Genomic DNA, 19,607 nt, shown 5'->3' with positions numbered 1-19,607 from the left:
TTAAAAGTTTCCAAAAGTAATTTAACAATATTCATCCTGAGAAATTAATTCCTCAAGCCAAAATAGGAGTAAGCATCATAAGGGGTTCTGTGACATTAATTCAGTTTAGATTCTGGGAGAGATGGCACAAACTGAAAACTAGCAACTGCTGGTTGGTAAGTCAGAAGGAATAGCACTGACCCTTTGCAGAATTCTTCTATCTTATTTTAAATAGCTTCTGTAACACCACTCTGCCTGCCTGCCATTGGACATGAAAATGCACCTCTCTTCTAAACAACTGTTTGCAGGCATAACAATTACAGTGATTTCCAAATCCATGTGGATTTCATCAAATTGCCCCACTCCCTGCACTCCAATGTAGAAAACAGCTTTGAAAGGAAAATGGCCGAGTTCCCTTTCCACTGATAAGCTTCACAAGTAGATCTGTGGATACCGTCAGAGAGGGAGGAGAAGAACAATCTGGAAATAGCACTGAGCAGTAACTGCTGGCTGAACATAGAAATATGCCCTGCCACATGGTCACATTCTCAGTTCTTGCTAGAACATATATTCCCCCAAGTCCAAGAGATTTCACCCGCACTAACTATCTCAGTTCACTTTCAGTCTGCATTCCATCCATACAGGGACCATAACTAAAGCTCAAATAAAGGTTCTGACAACACATTACATTTCTAGCAGGTTCTAATACTTTTCCCCCTCACAAATAACTTATCTATTTTTTTAAAGCACAGAGACCAATTTGAATAAACATCCTTAAACAAATGAAATTTAAAGTCAGTCATTGTCTCACAACAGAAGTTATATAAACTGTCCTTTTCCTACCCATTTGTTTCACTTCCCTAGCTGTATTTTCCAAACATTGAAAATAATATTAACAGTATGGACAGACAGTTAAGATAACTCTATCGTGTGGCACAGCTGGCAAGAAGCAATGCACAAAAATAATGTACTAAGAATTCCTTCTGCAGTAGGAATTGGTATTTTGATATTAACTGTATATGAAGAAATTACACCAATAAATTTTCTTCACTCAGGAGAAATACCAATCTAATAGTTCTGTAGAAATGGCAGGAAACTGCTGAAAAAGAAACTTCTTTCTCTGGGGAATATGGAAAGAAGTGGACTTGTGTACCATAGACACTTGAATTTATCCCTGTATCTGACTTGAATGTTATATATTCAAATATAAGATTTGGAGATAAAAGCAGCTTTCTCCCCAGTGTCTTCCCACCTCCACAGAAACATGCACAGCTACTCCATGAAAAGAGAAACTAACTGCTTTGACTGAAAATGAGGATTTTATTTTTCTCACAAAATTTCAGAGTCTTCAGAAAAAAACATATAAACTAGATTTCCAGTTTGCTGTTTGTTACCCAGTTTTAGAAAAAGTGTTTCATGCATCATACCCTGGAGTGATGATTAATCATTCATCTTTTCCCTTGAATGGAGTTTGGAATAAGGAATTCTAGAGAGTTCTTGTGTATAAGCAAGTGCACAAATAAAACTGACAGTGGAAAAAGAGTAAGAGTAAAGAAGTTTGGGGCACAACAGGGTTGGTGTGCTTTGTGACTCTGCTAACAGAGGGGAGAAGAGATCTACACCCTACATTGCTTATAGTTCACACATAAACAAAGAGCAAGGCTTAAAACATAGTTTAAAAAGTAATTTTCCACACGGGAGACAGAGAAAGGAGTTATATTTGGTTGGCCTTGTTGGTTTTTGCTTGTCAGGTTTTTCATATATGACACAGATTTTAATAAGATTTAGTTAATTGCTTCTGACGGGCTCTTGCTGGACCTAATCCCTACTCTGTAAGAAAGTAACAGGCATAAGATTTCTTATTAATATAAAACAATTTATTCTCATTTATTCCCAACAGGTGTTCAACAGCTGCATTCTTCTGAGACACTGAAATATGGAGGATACTGCCAGAATTTAGTGTAGGAGAGCTGTCCTGTGCAAAGGATTCAGTAGGAAAGGAGCACAAGGAGTCTGTGTGGGAGCTGTGCAAGTAAGCAGACAAAGTTCAAAGTTCTAATAGGACAACAGAGATGACATGGAAAAATAAGGTATGAAAAAACCCCTTTATGGCAGAAAGAGAATGCTGCAAATCTCCAAAGTCAGCAAGAAGCTTGGAAACAGTGACCTCTCATTGCCCTGTTCTGTCTCTCTGCGCTTCAATTCCTTAATTTATTCTGGTCTGACAATTGCAACCTCAGTGTTCTTGAAGCAATCAACAAGTCTATTGCTCAGAATGAACATCAGACTGATTGTAAGAGCTAAATGGTGGTTTGTCAGGCTGCCAGAATGACTCTCTAAAGGAAATACATTATTACAATTTTAGCTAGTCCATTAATGTCACAAGTACCACAGGCATCCATTTTCCTGTGTCAGTGTTTGGTGTGTGTACCTACTTGTGGGATGAAGGATAAACTACCGCTGGAACTGTCCTCTTTTACTTCTTTCAGCTTCCCAACATCCTCCCACAGGCACACACACACTCTGCTAGTTCTTGCATGTTGCAGTCCTATGCCAAAGCCTCCACTAAGATCAGAGCCCCAGTGGGCAAGGCACAGTCCTTGCCTCACAGAGGTTAAATAGCCAGGACTGCAAATGATAAAGAAATGATGGAGGAACGCAGAGATAAAGTTACTCACCCAAGATCACAGAGCAGAACAGAACCCCTTCCTCCTCTTCCCTTCCTAATAGGTCACATTTTCTTTCACCTTTGGCTGAACTTTCTTCTTTGCTGCTTCTCCTCAGTTATGAATAATTCGTTCTTCAGCTCTTAGTTCAAGATTTCTGGTCACATAAGATAACATTAACCAGATGGGAACTCTTATGCTACCACATTAAAAAATACTAAAAGGTATGGTAAGATAAAAACTTTTCAGGCAAGAATGTTGCTGCTGGTTTCTTTATCCATATGCATTTTAAATGGCTTCTTCTTTACTGATACTGGTGTAATTAATTCTGTCTCTCTCTGCCTGCCCATGGCAAGGACTTAATTCTGCAATTCATAGCTTGAAACATGAAGAAATCCTGCATTCAGATTATCTGCAGCATTTCCCTTGTCTCATAAGTATTTTGAGTTTGTAGGGATTAATGCAAACCTGGTAACAAAATTCAGTAAAGGCAAACTGCAAATTCTGCTGCTAATAAGAATTCCTCACTTTTACATGCAAGACTGGATCACCCATCCAAATGATGTGGAGCCTGAAAGAAATTCTAACCAGTGACTTTCTCCAGATGAACAAAACTGTTGACTTGACATTAACTAGACTAAGTTACTGCATTGAATAAAGTTCACTGATCTGATTTCTGGGAGTGCTTGATACAGGTCCTATTGACCCTAACTGTGTGAATAAATTGACACTTTAAAAATAGAGGCTGTCCATTGCTCCATTACCCTAAATCAGTTTGTTAAAGAGAGTGTCCTTTAGCTACCTTCTATTAATTACAGTATAACATCCAATGCAGTTGTAAATATCATGCCCCAAGCCTTTAATAGAAATGTTGGTCACATCATCTTCTGTCATTCCACTTGAACTCCACATCTAGATTATCTACTTTCCTGGTTACATTTGGTTTGCAGGGTACAGAAAAAACTACTTTATAGTTTTTATATCAGCCAGGAAAGAAAGGAGACCATGTGATGTGATGATTGCTAAGGAAATAGGGGTACAGTGGGCAGTGAGGATAAAAACAGAAATAGGATTTCTTTCTGTTGTCCAAACTGATGGTGCACATCTCCCACAGTGAGTTGTATCCCTTGAGATTTCTGTGCAGAGCAGCCTCTCCTGCCCAGCCATCAGTGAAATCTGCAGGATACTGGGATTTCTTTGCCCAAATGTCCTGACTGTTTGTCCAGAGGCTGGTGTGAGTACAGATCATACCTCGCTACTCTCTAACAGTCACATAAATTACATCATCTAACTTTAGATCCTGAAACACACCATACCAAGTATTTCTTAATAGCACACTTTATATAACAGAACTTCAGTGTAGCATAAGGTTACAGCCCAGTGGAGAACAAACAGGTGGATTGCTATAGCAACAGCATGAAACCGCTCCAAGGGAACTGGATGGGAGTGAGAAAAATGCACGAGATGTCCCAGTAAGAAGTTTGGATGCTGACGGCCAATTGCAATGCACCAACTCAAAGGCTGCTCAGCCCCCTTCAGACTCCAGGGTGATGAGAGGGGCAACAAACCCCAGACAGACAGGCGGCTGCCCCTTGGTCAGGAGGCAGCTGGGATGGCACAGCTCTGGTGGGATGCCACTGAATACTGTGACAAACCATGTGATGAATTCTTGGGTTCCAAAAAATGGGCAGGTTTCCCTGATTAAAGCATAATTCTTGTTCCCAAACAATTTTGCTCACAACAAATCCTATGTCCAAAAGTGAAGAGAAACACAGAAACAATGAAGCCACAAAGCCAAAGAAACATGAATCATCTTGCTGAACAGTGACTTACTGAGCAACATGGTACAAATTGTCTTGTATGTTAGTGCAGAACTGGACACAATGACTTCTGGAGATTGAACTTCAGAGTCTACATCATTCCATGGTTCTATATTCAAAGCTTGCCCTGCCCTTAATTCAGGCCCACAGATTACTTCTCTTGATGAGAATAGGAATGGAAAAGAGATTTGAAGGCAGAAAACTCCCATTATTTGCTCATGTTTAAATGAAGTGAATTTTCAAATAGGAACTAGAAATAGAATAAAATTAATTTTCTTGAAAACTATTTCTAGAAAAGCTCCTGTCAGCTTTTCCAAAAAGAATTTCAGAAAATGGTAGTGGCTTTTTCAGTTCTAAGCAAATAAATGCCCATGATGACAGGATTAGAAGAACTAAAGAGAGGGTGCTCTTACAGAGAGGAGAGAGGGGAGAAGGTGTGTGGTCAATTTAGTCACTGTTCACTTATATTGGAAGTAGGACCTCAAAGAATAAAAAAATCCATGCAGCCTTAATTATATATTCTTAATCCAAAGGCCTCACATTTTCTGCCATTTTCATTTAATTCAAAACATAAATGCTTTATTTTTGCAGTAAGTTTTCCCTGCTGCATTGTCTTTTGAAATCCAACAGCAGCGTGAGCAGACAGTACTAATTAGTCTGCAGTCATTAAAAAGACAGGCTGAAAGATGGACTAGCAATAAAATCAAAACATAGAACCATCTTACTATAATAAGTATTTGAGCTAATACTATATATAATTGAAATGTTAATGCAAGTTTAAGCTTATAGAATCTTGAGAGCCTTATGTTAACTTCATAAAACTAGAAACATCAGGAATTAGATAATAAAGAATAGGTGCTAAATGTGACATTTAACATCTGGGCAGAAAAAAGTTGTTCAAAAACCTTCCCACAGGTAGAAATTGCATATTAAGCACTGAACTGCAACTCTGCCCTCACCATTTTCAGCTCTGTGCTACCATGGGATGCACAGGAGGATGTGCAGCAACCCTTTGCTGGGAGCTGCTCCTCAGTTTTATGTCTAACCAAAGCAATCTAAGCCAAATAAACCCTTGCCAGCTGGAAGGTGAGGAGGAGAGATCTCAGAATGCCCCCTACTACTGTTGGACATTGGCCTGAGTGGCCAAAGGTACAATCAACACTTGTGGTGAATTAACTACTTTGCAACACACAGCAGCGAAGAGAAACAATCATCACACACAGAAAGGAGTACTTGAGTATGAGCATATATTGCAATTCCTACTGAAAGCTCTATGTGAACATCACTTTTCTGGCAAAGTACTCCTATTCATGTGCCTGAAATGAACAGGACTCACTCATTTCAACTGACACAAAAGCACAGTGGTATTGTACCTTTACATTCCTCAAAAATGTTAGGAGGAAACCAATGTGAAATGGTTCAAAAACTCATGTAGGAGCCTTCAAAGCATTTTTTTCTCAAAGCATTTTAAGGAGCATCCAGACTCTCTTGCCAATAACTTCGTTTATGCCAGCCAAGAAGACTCAAATCTTCTACTGGCTGAAGTCCTTACAAAATCTGGCTACTGCTGTACCCAGTCACTCTTTGGTATTATTCTTTAACTAATTTTTTACCCAAGAAATGCTTACACTCAAACACTCATGACAGTTTTAGCACACTAATTAATCTAAAAAGGCGCATCAGAGACATACATAAAATAATTTCTTGCCTGTTTTAGAGCAGGTAAACAAAAAGCACGTAAACAGACTTTTGGGGGGCTTGGGTGAGGTTGCAGGGCACATGGGGAGAGACAACACAGCTTTTGGATAACCAGAAGCTATTTCCAAGTTTTTAGGTTAATTTATTCCATGCTATTAGATAAGAATAAATATCAAGGAATGGAGTTCATGTTTCAAACCTGCTGTTGCAGAACTTGGAAAAACCCATAAACATCTCGCAGTTCAGCAATACCATAAGGAAACCACACATGAATTTTTGCATCTAGAGTAACAAAACAGAGGAAAGATAAGCCTCTTACCTTATTCTTAAGTGCCAGAAGACCCACCAGTGGCCTGCAACTTCTGGGAACAATTTTCCACCAAACACAAAAGTATTTACTAGTCACAAAATAAAAAGGTCATACTCATGCCCATCACCAGTCTGAGTCCCACTTAACACTCAGTACTCCATTCCAAGTGTGACACCCCAAACCTGAACTACTTTGAAAACAGACTGAAACAAATTTATTTCCAGAAACTTCAACTTCATTATTTCTCCACTCTATGAAATAGTTCCCATGAATATACTACAATCTAGTTATATCTTCATAAACAAAGAATTAAACTATGGTAATATAATTAATGCCAACCAGGATATATTTGTGAGAAAAGCATCTCAACTAATGTGATGAGATTAATGGTTCATATTAAAAAGAAAATTGCTTGATGTAGTTAGAATTTTATGTGGATAAATTAGACCTGGTACTTCCTGAAATGTTGGCTGAGAACCTGAAATGAAACAAAGTCAATACACATCACGTGCTAATCAAATTAAAAGCTGATTAAGTGACAAATCTCAGTTGAAAGTCAAAGCAGAAAATCCTCATCAGGAGAGCAGGGTTTTTAGTGGGCTCCTGCAGGCTCTACAGGCTTTTAATAATTTGCTTTTTACAATTAACCACCTGATGGGAAAAAATAACAGTAAAGTCTGGAGATGAGGCTGAGGAAAAAGTAAGCAAGAAGCAAAGTCATGGATGCAGAAGCACAAATAGCACTGGAATCCAGAGCAACAGACACTTCCCCACTACTAAATGCAAACACAGGCAAAGACTTTGGCCCACAGAATGCTGGGAGGAGGAACCTCTCTGAATCACTGTGTCACAGCACACCAGGAGCAGCTGTGACATGCTTTGCTCTGGCTTGTTTACTGTATTTTATCCTCTTACAGAAGATGAACTTCAGTTCTTCAATGTTTTTAATTTTAAATGGCTACTACGTGTGTGTGTGGTGGGGACTCACCACGTAACACATTTGTACAATGGGGTGCTCTTCCCTGGGGTCAGAAATAATTGCAAAGCATGCTATTTACACAAAGGGATTAACATGTTGCCATAGAGATTTGATTCATTTTTTTTATGGATCCAAGTCCCCCTTAAAGTGAGGAATGAAATGAAACACCCCTGTGATGTGACACTCCAATCACCAGCAATTTCTTCTCACCAGCTTGTTCCTGAGGACTGGGACATTAACTTACCAAAGGATACAACTCAAAATCAGCTGAAGGTAACTAAAATCCCCATAAGTCAAAATTCTGTTATTTAATTCTCAAGATATCACTGTAATTTCAGTGTTATTTTTCTCTCTTACTGTTAAACTTGTCTTAAAAATATCTAGTTTGAAGAGGGCCATGGTCAGCATTTTAAGCATCTCCAAAACCACCACTGCAGATCTAACTAATACCAGACAAAAACACAACCTTTGTGCAACCCTGTGACCACGTGCCAGCAGCAGGATTACAGTGAATAAGAAGCCAAGTACACACACACCCAATTCCCTCACCAGGTTCAGAAACACTGCAGGCAAATTATTCTTCACATACTTTGCTTTCAGCATCATATCATTTTTTTAAAAATTCCTGTACTACCACAATAAATACAATAGAAAATACTTGCTAGCAAAGAAGTACTAAATTTTCAGAACTAAAAATTAATTTTTTTTACTATAGTCAAAAGTCTGGCATAAAAGCTTTTCTGAAAGGTAACAATTGTCCTTTCTTCACACAGGGCCATTTCATAAATAATAAATCATATCATATTCATTGGCACAGGATGCCCAGAGAAACTGTGGATGCCCCACCCCTGGAAGTGTTCCAAGGCCACCTTGGAACCTGAGCAACCTGGGACAGTGGAAGGTGGCCCTGCCCGTGGCAGGGGGTGGGAACTGGATGATCCTACATGTCCCGTCCAACTTAAACCATTCTATGGTCATATTAGTTCAAGAATCCAACCTAGTGTTTGCTTCAAAAGCACAGTTCTCAGGACTCAGTTTATTCAGCTACACAGGTTAAACAAATGAAGGGGGTGGGGGGCATGGTATCTCAGAAGTTAATTAGAGGTATTATCACTTTTCAGAACTAAAGTGTGGTAAAATTTCGTGTTGGATATAGCCCAGTGCCCTTGCTAAGTCCTGCCAAAAAAGGTGGACTCTCATTCCCACCCTCTGCCCTCAACCACTTGTTCACAGCCCTCCCCACACCCTGGGCCTTGTGCACCTGCTGATCTGACAGACTAAGCAATCCCAAATATCAAAACAACACCTGTCATCTATCTATTAAAGGAATCCATAAAGTACTCAGGTTATTTAGGGACCCAAAGAACCATATATATGTATAACTACCTTTCCAAAACCAGCCCTCACTTGTCCAAAATCTACAATGTTCAAATGAGCAATGGGCTTCAAACTCAGTATTAAATGGCACATATGCTTCAGATATGACTGCAGCCATTAGTGCTCCTATCTAATATTCCAGCACCTCCTGTGGTAAATTATTTCCTGTAACTGAGAAGTAATTATCACAAAGTTATTGGGTTATCAGACTTCTAATGACGTTATAATTGCTTTCATTATACAATTGATTTGTCACAAATGCTCATATTACAAATATTATTGACCTCCTGCCACTCCTATACCATAATTAAAGCTGCAGTTCAGCTGAACACATTGCCCTCCCGTGATGCTGAAGGCACAACAAAGAAGCCACAAAGCACCTGCAGAGTCACTTTGTGGCTCAGCAGCAGTAGGAGACCCAGGGCAGATGTTATTTTGCCATCTATTCTCCCAATTTTTACTTTCTCCATACTTCACCTTGGTGTTTCAATACCTTGACTCTGCTTCTTTATTTAGCCACGCTCACTTACCCCCACTGCATCATATTTCTCTCCATGTACAGAACTTACTTCCTATGCTGCAGTTCTCCTCTGGACACTCGCTACACTTGCACCAAAACCAAATTAGTTTCTGCTTTCCTTTGCCTGGTATTTTTCTTTTTGATTAAGTAACAGCCCAAATAATTCACTTCCTATTTTTTTCTCCTGAGTGTTCAACTTCTGCCTTTTAGCACAATTATTTTCCCCCTTCATTTCTCTCTGGAGATTTTGCTGAATCCATCCGAAAGTCCAGACCAACAGAACAAAGGAAGTACAAGTACCCCATCACTCTTGTTTGAGCAGTGTCCCCACCCAAGCCTATTAAGTTTGGTAGATTTAGTAGGGCATTCTTGCCTTCCACAAGCTGTTGTGCTGAAATAACATGTGAGCTTTGTGAGCAACCTTTTGCAAATGGGAGCCCTAAAATCTAATACTGTTAATACATTTATTCAAGGTTGCTACTTTCACACAAACCTCACCAAGACCCTTGTTTTTCTTGTCTGACAATTGAAGTTTAATTGATCAAGGCTAAAATGCCTGCCAGCCACAGGGAGTTAATATAGTTTGCACACTGACTCCTGAAAATCTACAGGATCATTAAGCTACCCATCTGCCTACACATCTTTTCCTGTATCTCAGAGATGTCCACACTTTAAATGCCATAGAAGACCAAAAATTCAGAATGAGAGGGGAAGAAAAATTGTGTTTAACATTATTCTATCCTCTACAACTAAGCAAACATTATTAATAATTGGGGAAGCAGGAAAACACAGTACTATTAAAAAACAGATGTTCATAATAGTAGAAATTCTGCAGAGTGAGAGTTAAAGTGTACTCTTCAGGTAGCAATAAGGGAAGGTAATACCAAGAAAAAATATTGCTGGAAAAAATATCTAAATTACACAAATCATTAAAACCCTAGAGGTAAATCTTGGTCAAAGTAAGTTAAAAATAATAAATATTTTAGAGGTTTGAGCATATCTGGCATTTGAATTACTGCATTATTAAATGAAAAGGAAGGTGGGAAACTCTGAAAGTTATGCAGCAAATATATGAATCACTTCTGTCTGAACTGAGAAACTAATACCTACTAAGTCTTCTAAAATGTCTCCATTTTAGACACAATTCTTGTCTGTGTAGGAATCTGAAATGCCATGTCAGAAGTAGACTATATCTGACTCCAGAAGTAGAATAGCAGCACCAGACTAGCCCTGAAGTTACTGCACTGGTGTAGATGAGGAGCAACTTCACTGAAGTCAGGAAAATGAGAATAAATCTGCACTATCATTCAGTAGCCCCATATCCATTTTCTGATAGGCAATAAGAACATTAAGCAGTAAAGTTACAGAAGAATTTTCAAATTTCAGAATCCATACTGTAAAACTTTAATGCTCTTCATATTATGTCACTGTTTAAATGTTTCCAGTCACCATAAATTATGAATATTACACTCTAAGAACATAGGGCCAGCTATGTGATGGTTTCTATCAGCAGAAGAGGTGTGTAAACAGGTGGGAACCAGCTGTCTCATTTATCCTGCACACCACTCATTTAGACCACAACAATGACAGAAACTATAGGAGAAACACTTTTGTGAAGCAAGTGTTATGATCTCCACTGTAAAATTCAACTTTATTAGTAAGGGCATTTACAACTTCCCAAACAGTGTTAATCTGCTTATGAGAACCACCAATGCATGAATATATTTGGTAGCCCTATTGACTTGAAAAGAACAGGAAGCACCTGATGTAGCACAAGGGTTTAGCAGAATTCCTTCAAGAGAGACCTACGTGCCAGGCAACCTCTGCTATGGCTCTCAGAACAAACAACACAGAAGAACTGAGGCAGGAGAGACTGGCTAAAAAATACAAAGCTCTCACATAAAAAAGAAGCTTACATCACAGAAATATTTCTAACTGCTACTCTGCTACCAGTTGCTTAGCAATGTCCTCTGCTCTAACAAAAAACTGTCTTTTGTTCACAACAAGGTCTCTTACCAAAGTTAGGGATATTTGTGCTCAGGCTTCAGAGTCACTTGGCAGGACAGCTCTAAGCTCATCTAGGAGCTCACTGCACACCCAAGAGTCTGCGCTACTGCTTGTCTCTCTCCATCTTGCTCCACACCCGGCTGTGCAGTCCTGTTTCCCCCCATGCCCTCCACAATGCACTGCCCTGCCTGCCCCATATCCAGCTGCAGCCACAGGACACAGCAGTGACTGCTCCCACCTTGAAGTGTGCTGGTGGCACAGCTGAGTGAGCTGCAGCAGCTCCTGCAGGGGAGCAGAACTGGAGCACGCACAGGCTCAGTGTGGAAGGAGAGGGATTGCACCTTGTAGCTGGCACAAGCTGTTCCATCAGTTTAGACCTTCTTCCCCAGCTTCAGCCATAAGGAAGGGTCATTGGGGATTTGATTCAACCTTATATTTAAAGAAAAAAAATGTTTTCTTGTCATAATAGTGGAGGGGAAGGGCAGTACTGCCAGACTCCCCACGTGTAGGAGCTCTCTACAGGAATTTTACTCTTCAGAAAAACAATTTCTCTTCTCGGAACAAGTGGTCTCTGGCTGGCTGATGACACTCCATGCAGGGAGGTGGAAGAGTTCAGGCAGCGTCAAAGAAACTCATTAAGCACTTTTTTTTTTGCCAGCTTAGAGGCAGACTTTTAACAAAAGAATTTTCTTTTCATATGCTCCCTGGCATATCAGTGTTCTGCCCATGACTGCACAAATAAATTTAAATCCTATTTCTGAGGCATTAAATTTCTCTCCAGTGTGTTCCATTTGGAAGCAGTTTAGGGAATAGAGGGCTAAAATAAGACACACAAACAAAGTTTCAACAGCAGGACCAAAATTAGAGACCTAGTTTAAAAATATCCAGAGAAAGTTTCTTTCAGAGGATTCATCATTCATATAGCAAGGCATGACATGATGGTGAAATATCCATTATGGGGTGGGGGGGGGTGTTAAATGCAAACCACAATACTTAAAATTATTAATTTATTTCTCCTTCCTAGAATCCTGAAATAGTATACCACTGAAACTCAACTGAACAAAAACATCTATTTTAAACTCTATCATGATCACAGGAACAATTTCTTTCGTCTCAGAACCCCACTTAAATAACAGAAGCAATTGCATTTGGTATAACAGTGATTGTGAATTCAAGATGCAAGATTTGAAACGAGTTACCATTAGAGATACTTTCCTCTGTTTTAATCAGTTATCTGCTAGTAAGAAAAATCAATTCTTTCTAACTAATAATTTTACTTAAAAAAAAAAAAGAAAAAAGTAGATTATTATTGATGTTATTTTCTTGCTATTCTGAGTTAAAGAATGTCTTTCAGGAATATAGTTCTTTATTTTGTGGCAAATGATGCAATTAACTTTCTCCAGCATGATTAAGTAACTCTTAGTTACACGATCACATCAGTACTGTAAGTGCTTCCATACCACGTTCATGTACATGTGCCCCCTTTCACTTCCACACATAATCTAATGACCACTGCAAATCCTCTGGATACTGTAGTCCATCCTTTCAAAGGGGATGTATAGAGAAACTGACAGAGGATTATTGATTCCTATCAGATGTAATTAATCACTCTGTCAAGTTCAACTCCTTATTCCTGTGCTAAATTCAGGCTCAATTGGCAATAACCACTCCTGACCAGGCTCCTGTCAAACTCTACAGTACGTGTCACTGAGCCATCCATCAAGCCATTACATATATAATTGCCCAGATATCTGTAAAGATGCACAAGAAAATTGGCGTTGGAATACATTCCTCATACAAAGCAATCCCCTAAAAAACTTAAAGATCAATGCATCAAGCTGCAACAATGACAGCAGAAATTGTAATCTACAGAGCTAATGTGTTATTTCCCATGACATCTTAAAACAGGTTCTGCCAAGTTCAACAGGGGTTTACAATCATTATTAGTAGCCTAATGACACTATATTGGAAGGTGTGAATGGTTGCCACCACGGAAGCTTGGGATCAAAGGCAATCCCAAGACTTTAATAAAGCCTGCAGCAGTGAATCTCTGAAAGCAACACTCGGGGTATTTCATGGAAGCAGCTGCCAGCCTGTGAGCACCAAGCCTGGCAGTGCTTAGAGGCAGTGCCCCTGACTAGATGCTCCACCTTTGGGTCAGCCCTGAAGTGCTCAGGCACCGGGGGATCATTGTACGTCTATCAATGACAATCAGCACTACAAGAGTCACCAGCAGCCTCTTACACAGTCCCAACATTCTGGCAGAGTAGGCAAAATCTCTGAGGTCTGCAATACCAGGTATTATTACTGCTACCCAATCGAGATAGTGGCTCTATTTCTGAAATCTTGACATTTGAGGTTATTTAACCTGAAGTGGAAAAGTCTCCCCCTGATCACCAGGAAGGCATGACATCTATTAGCAGCACAGTAGTGCAGAATAAAAAGCCTCTTCAGGAAGTTTCCTGACACAGTAGAGAATCAGACCAATGTATTTAAAATGCAAAAGATGATAGGAAAAGTTACCGTTGGCTCATTTAAACAACTTACCCAACCCTTGTACCAGATAGAAATGGGAAAACTATTGAAAATCTAAACCTGAGGTTCTCTGGCAAAGCTCATAGGTACTAACCATCCATGTACTTTGAACTACAATCAGCTCCAGGTAACAGTCTCCAAGGCACTCTCAGGGCTTTATATCCTTTGAAGCCCTCAGAAATTTGCTAAAAGCAGATGGGTGTTTTGTTATACAGCACTTTGTATGTTGGTTTCTTGGTCTATACGACAGTGAAACCATTTCACAAAACAGCAGATTTATATGGCAACTTTCTGTACTTTAAAGGAAGTTTAAAAGCACTGAAGTGCAGGTAAACAACATCCAGTTACCAGATCTGGGTTTTTCATACAAGGTTTCAACTGGACTGGAATTGATTGAGGAAAAAAGGGATCTTATTTAAAATAAAAACAAACAAACAAAACCAAAACTAAAAAGCTTTGCTAATGACTGCTGTCAATAGGTACTTCACCCTTCACCTCCACGGTGGGTTTGTCTTTGTGCAAGATCCACTCTCCAGGGTTTTTCCCCAGCCCTCACAGTAACATACATGAATGACCCTCTCTAGCACATCTCAAGCATCAAAGAAGAGATCCCCCCTCACCCAGCAAGAGCACAGGAGGAAATGAAAACTAATTTCAGTGAAGTCATGCATTAAGTGACTATGGTCTTGAAATATTTTGACTTTATTTCAAACATGGGGATAAAAAAAATTTCTGCAGACAGTTTTATAAGAAAGAAATCTCTTAATGGAACAATTTACCTTTGAAAAGATATTTCAAAAGTAATCTTCTCTCCCAGACTGTAATTTACAAACTATCAGGTTTGTTCATGATAGACAAAACCACTTGTGGTGATGAATCACACCAAAGGCATATTGGCAAAATAAGGTTTTCCAGATCACTTCAGAGATGAAGGGGCTAGGAGAGTTATCAGCACACTCTAGGAGACTTGAATTTCCTCTGGTTTTTCATTCCTGCTTTTCTTTGTACTCAATTCAGGATTAAGAAACTTCTCAAACCACTGTGCAGAAACACACAAGTCTGTATTTCTACTGCACAGCACTGGCTTTGCCCAGTCAAGAGCAGCACTTTGAGATCACTAAGTAGTAACTTCAGTATTTCCAAATTATTGGTTTGTGCTAACAAAAAACCCCCACCTTTAACTTTTTACCCATAAAATAATTTGGTCTTGCCAATCACCTTCTTGGAAAATCTAAAATATCAAACCTAGGTGAAAGGCATGAGAGCCCAGGGGCTGAGCTGTGTGGGCCAGTCCCCTGAAGCCCATGGAACGCAGCTGCTGATGGAGACTCACAAGAGCCACAAATCTCACAGCTCTCAAAACACAATATTTATTACTACATTAGAGCTTTTTCAATACTGCAGTAGCATGGAGGAGAAACAGTAAGCTGCAAAAAAAAATAAAAAAAAGTGCTACAACTATCTCAGGAATGAAAATCAAGCAGACCAGAGGAAATCAAGAATACATGCCTTCACTCTGTGGTGTAACTACTTCCAAAATAACTAACTGTTTATAATTTTTGTACTTTGTCTCTGAAGTATTTCTTAAAGTACAAACAGGAATTATTTCAGGTCTAATTTCTCTTTAAAATATAGTTTTTCTCATCAAAATTTCATAGTTTTATGTATTTTGAAGCCTATACAGCTGTGCTGTTTGACATAAAAAAGGACAAGTGACTATACCTGTCCCTAACCAGCTACTGCATTTGTACAAGTCTTTCTTTTGCTGTCTTCAATTTAGTAACTATCATTACTGGAGAAACAGATTGTAATTTTTCTTCCTTCATATTTTGGAATTAAATGCTGCAAATTTTATATTTAACTCCTGTTTTGTTATTAATTAGCAGATTTGTAATGCTGACAGCCATGACGTGTATGCTTTGCAGCTCCTTCTAACTGCTCTAGCAGAAAGAAAAGGAAAAAAAATCACTTCTCAGTCTTTTTGGCCTTACAGCTCACTCATCAAGATGCAAACTGTAAATATCTCAGGAGGTTTGGTAGTAAAGAATCACACAATGAAGAGACTTCTGATGAACTCCCCACTCCAGCCCACAAATGGGCATGTTAGTTGTGCCTCACAGTACACACACTGGAGCTTCTGTATCACTTTACAGTTTATATTATTTAAATATGTCTAAAGAAAGACTCTGAAGTGAATACTCTACACACTTTAAAATCACAAGTATGAGCAATTAAGTGAAAGATATAAATCTTCAACTACTGAAAAAAATGAGTACTGTGTCTTCTAACTAATGGACTGCAAATGCTATAAAAGCCTCAGGCTTACAGAAGTGTTCTCCTCCCCAGCCCCCAGAGCTTTGCAGATAAATATCTAATTATCTGAAAGTACAATTTCAATACATGAATAATCTCAGCCGTTGCTGTAAGTGGATATCGACACATTCCTACAAAAATATCTTCACTGGCTGTAGAACCCATTTACAATTTTTATGCTTCTTGTGCATTTTAAAAAGCACATTTTTTAGGTCTGCTATCAAAGACTACACATGTTCTGATATATGATTTTAAATTGCCAGAATTTAAACCGGTTAGAAATCACTGTGGAATTGACATGAGGCCAGCAGAATCTATGGGGACCTGCTGTAGGTACAACAAAACAATCATAAATCACATCTGAAAGTTTAATAAAATTCTTCCAGACTGAGCAGCATTTTAAGTATTCTATTAAATAGGAGATAGGGCTTATAAAAAACACTTGTACTTATTAATACCATTAAAGAAAACCAAACCCAAGCAATAAAAGAGAAGGGAAGAGTATTTGGAAATTAAAAAGAAAGTTAAGCCTAAGAAACAAGTCAGTTGATATATTGAACCCACTACCTAAAAAAGGTTACTCTAAGCTTTTTGGTTAGAAGTGAAAACTCAATTCAATCCATGCCAGGCGTTATATCCAAGGCAGACCACTCAGATTGCCAAGACCATTCTGGTTAACAGCAAGTTAACCAACAAAATCTGACTAGGATGTATTTAGGCAAATATCAAACAGTAAAAGCATTCCAAGATAAAGGAGGCTTTCTATTCTTAACTGAAATTTTAAAATATTTATATATTTATATACATAAGCAGTACATAAAATAAGGTGCCTCAAGAATGCTTAGAGGAAGGAGAGATTTCCTAGTCTGTCCATGCATCCCTCTGTCCATGCCAGGCTTCTGTTAAAACCAAACCCACTAAGTTTCTGCTGAAGTGAACCTGTGGTTTTCTCTAACAATTTCACAATGACATTTCAGAAGCCGACTCAGGAAAAGGCAAAGAAAATTGGGCACTCTGGTCTTGGTCTAATCTGACTGATGCTCAAAAATGATCCATTTTCATGTACAGTACATTGCACACTTGAAAAAAATCAGCATTTGGTGACTGTGTCCTTTGATGCTGGAATTGCACCCTGTCTCTGCAGAGTGATTGTTGAGACCTTTCAGGGGATCCAAGAGGAAGCATCTCTGAACTCATTTCATTCCCAAAGGATGCAGCAGGGCTGAATGCGATGGAGAAGGGCAAAATGAAATACAGCAGAGAGGGTTTGGTTCTATGAGGAGGACTCAACAAATTTAAAATTAATACCAATATCCCAAAGTAGGAGCTAAAAGCCATTAGCAATATAAAGCTTAATTGCTGGGCAAAATCAGACTTTAGCACTGCTCAGTATGCAATTGAACACGATCCACTGTGATAACCAGAAAGACTCAACAATAAAGATGGGCTGTTCAGTCCCTGGAATAGCTTTGCAAGTAGAACACATGGCTGGAACTCTGTACATCTTTCCTTTACATAGAAAATTATTCCATTTTTGAAGTTAAAGGCAGTACTTCAGTTTGTCATGTCAAAAAAACCCAGTAACAAAAATGTTGGCACAAACGGACCATCACATCCTGTATAGACAGATGCAGTTTGGGGAGGGGTATTTTGCTAAATAAACTGCTTAGTTAATGAGCTCATGAATAAGAAATAACAGCATACTGATTTGTGCTTTGACTTATTTTAAGAAGAGACTGGCCAGCTGTCCAAGACTGCTGTCAACAGAGGATCATTTTGTAAGGCTGACATTACACTGACCCCCTTTCAAAAGCAGTAAGTACAGTTTGTCATCTCAGGAAACTTAAATATTTTGTAAATAAGTGTTTTGCTTGCTCACTGAGGCAAGCTTGCAATCCCAGCTTATTTTTCTTTTGCAAGGAAACATGATCAATATCATAAGAAACCAGGAATATTTTACCAGTTATAACTTCTATGAAGTCTGACTGCTTGACTCAGCATTATAGTTCCTACAGTCTTTCCAAACTAATTAGACAAGTTATGACACTCAAAAGAAATGCAATTGAGGGATTTCTCTGTCCTAATAAATCAACCACATCATTTTATTTGGTGCCTTCTTTCCCTATTGCATGTTTTCAGTGACATGTATCACATCAATTATTGTTTCTTTGACTACATTTGTTACAGGTCAAAGTAAAGCAAAAAAATTACTCTATTTGTCATAAGAAGATACTTTATTTTTTAATAATAGTTTTATTCCATGTAAAGTTGTAAGATCAATTATTGGTTTCTGAAATTCATTAAAGTCTGGGTATGAGAATAGAATATCCAAATATGACTGTCATGCAACTCTTGCAATAGTCAAGCCTCCTAAGTGACCAATAAAACTATGCCTGCTTTTCCAAACCAGTACTAGAAATGTTGGTGGCTACAGCCTAAGGCTGACTAAAGTAAACAGGAGGCTTTCTACTGATTTCTTTCCTTCCTATCTTAGTTAAAAAAAAAAAAAAAAAGGAAAGGAAAACAGGAATAGGAGAAATCTGATGATGAAGACAAGAGAAATGGGATTAACTGAACAGCTTGAAGAGCATGTGGAATAACTCCTTGCACAAAATTTTTCATCTACGTCTGCATAGATGTAGAACATCTTGGCACCAAATGCAGGAAGATGAGAGCTATTCCATTTCCCCAGCAGCTACAAAAGGAGGAGCTGATGGACACACACACAGAAGGTCTCCAAGCTCACTGCCTTACTTTACATCACTGTTTCCACAGAGCCCAGTTCCCACTGATGAATTATGAGAAATCTTATTTATTTACTACTCTAAGCTGAACTTTGTGTCAATAAAGACAGAGCATTCACATTATATACAATCATATAAAATTCTGATTTGAACTTAGTTCATGTTTTTGGGTTGGTTTGGGTTTTTTGAGGGAGGAAGAAGCTTGAGGTTTCTTCATTTGTTTGGGGTTTTGGTTGGTTGGGCTTTGGACGGGGGGGGATGAGAGAAGTTTTTTATGACTTAATGTTGTAGATCCAAGAAAACAAGAGAATGAAGTTGGAGCTCCTCCAAAGGGGTGGCAGAATATTCAGAAAGGATTGTGAAGATTTTTATAATTTATCATTGGCTCACTATTCCCCCAAGGGAAAAATAGTTGACCTTCAAGCAAAATGAATTGGGAAAGGAGTGGGGAGAGTCATGGTAGGTAAAACATTTGCTGTTCTACTGGAAAAGAATTCCAGAAGCAGAGTCTTCCATGTCAGATGGGCAGGAGAAATGATCTGAAATTGCCTCCTTCCCAGCTTATGTACATATGCATCAGGCAGAAAGAAGGACCAAAGACACACCATGGAAAAACACTCTAGTCAGAAGTAATCAGGCACAAACATGCACATCATTAG

The sequence above is a fragment of the Pithys albifrons genome, chromosome 9, assembly GCF_047495875.1.
Source record: "Pithys albifrons albifrons isolate INPA30051 chromosome 9, PitAlb_v1, whole genome shotgun sequence".
Taxonomy (NCBI): domain Eukaryota; kingdom Metazoa; phylum Chordata; class Aves; order Passeriformes; family Thamnophilidae; genus Pithys; species Pithys albifrons.
This window is presented reverse-complemented; position numbering follows the sequence as displayed.